Raw genomic sequence first — 1,547 nt, forward strand, 5'->3', positions numbered from 1 at the left:
ATAGGTTTTTAAATCTTGGTTTTTAAATGACCTTCTTCGAGAAAGGAATTGAGTTTTATTTCTCCAGGTATTCAGGGTCCTACCATCCCAGGGCCTTTTATTTTTTAAAGTGGTGTAAATGCTGACTTTGAACCCAAACTTAGGCAGGACTTTCCTGGTTCTGTCCTTTCCATTGCAGAGCCAGGTCGGAACAGTGCCTATCTCCACAGTGTATCTCTGTGGCTGAGTTTTTGTCTGACTTCACCCATGGAGCATATTGACTTTTGGAGAATCCTTGCTTTTTGATGAGATTCTCTTCTTTAGATTCTAATGCTTCTAAAAATGTAAGCCAGATGGTTTGGGAAACAGCAGTAGAACAGCAAACAAGATATCAGTAGAGTTTGTTGCCATATTAGTACTCTGTGACAAGTTACCTCAAACCTTAGCATCTTCAATAACAATCATTCATATCTGCTCCTGTGTCCGGGAGTCATTTGGCATCTGCTGCTCCGGGCTGGACTCTGCTCTGCTTGGTGCTCCTTCAGTCCGCTTCTTTTGTCTCTCGCCCTCCTTGGACCCATAGATGGGGACGCCTAAGGCAGGGGAGTAGTTCGAGAGCAGAGGGTGTAATGTGTAGTGTGTCTTAAGGTACAGACCTTAACACACTTCCTTCCTGTCTTCCCAGTTTCCATGAACCGGGGCAACTCACCTGGGCGCTAGTGCTGTGGGGAATGTATTCTGCCTCCGTGGAAGGAATGGCAGTCACGTGGCAGAAGGTGTAGACACCGGAAAAGCCTTTGGAAAAGTCACTCAGTTTGCCACAGAGACATTGCTCTCCTTTGTCTACATGGGTCAGGGTCGCAGAGGTGTGCTCGCTGTGCCTTGTCAAAGTTGTACATTTCCAAAGTTTGATTTCTTATGTAAGTGTGTGTATTTCTGCCCCAAGACTTCTCAGGTGGGATATTCCTAAAAACAAAGGGGATTAAAAGAGCATTAGTTAACTCACATGGACCACTTCTCCCAGGCTTTGTGGAGCCCTCTAGAGGGGTCCCGGGTGGGGAGTTCACAAGGACACCTCTTCCTTCCAACTTGTTCACCAAAGGCCGGAAAGTCACCCACCTGTGGAGTACTTGTGGTTGCTTAGTGAGCAGGAGAACGCAGAACAAAGCTCAAAACTCAGACATTTTGGATATAGATTCTTAAGCAACAGATGAGCCATATTCTCATTGTGCAGAAAATTATAGGGATAGAAATGTGTCCATTTTCAAGATATTGAGACATTCGGCTCATTTATGAAAAAGAAATTTGGGATTATTATCATAAATCACAGATTCTTCCTTTCAAAGAAGGAGTTGGTACAAGGTTAAGTAGCAAATTTTTCCAAAACATTAAGGATTCCATTTCATTAAAAATTTTTATTTTCTTACAACTTTTCAGAACTCTTTTTATCACAAATAACAGGAAAAATCTTTGTGGATCTGAACAGTTTCTACTCGATGGAGATCACACTGTGTGTGTGTGTGTGTGTGTGTGTGTGTGTGTGTGTGTGTGTGTGTGTGTGTGTGTGT

The 1,547-nt window shown here is 43.2% G+C and overlaps 1 long non-coding RNA gene across 1 annotated transcript in view; it reads right to left on the reverse strand.

Moving 5' to 3' along the window:
• Positions 1–492: 492 nt before the first annotated feature.
• Positions 493–1,547, reverse strand: part of LOC104875187 — an 8,603-nt gene continuing 7,548 nt past the window's right edge. Inside the window, exons 2-3 of the long non-coding RNA XR_783998.1 lie at positions 689–945; positions 493–572 (exon numbers count right to left, since the gene is read on the reverse strand). This is a non-coding gene — a long non-coding RNA (uncharacterized LOC104875187). The remainder of the gene's footprint in view (positions 573–688; positions 946–1,547) is intronic.

Source organism: Fukomys damarensis, unplaced genomic scaffold, assembly GCF_012274545.1.
Source record: "Fukomys damarensis isolate Sample0158 unplaced genomic scaffold, DMR_v1.0_HiC HiC_scaffold_11, whole genome shotgun sequence".
Taxonomy (NCBI): domain Eukaryota; kingdom Metazoa; phylum Chordata; class Mammalia; order Rodentia; family Bathyergidae; genus Fukomys; species Fukomys damarensis.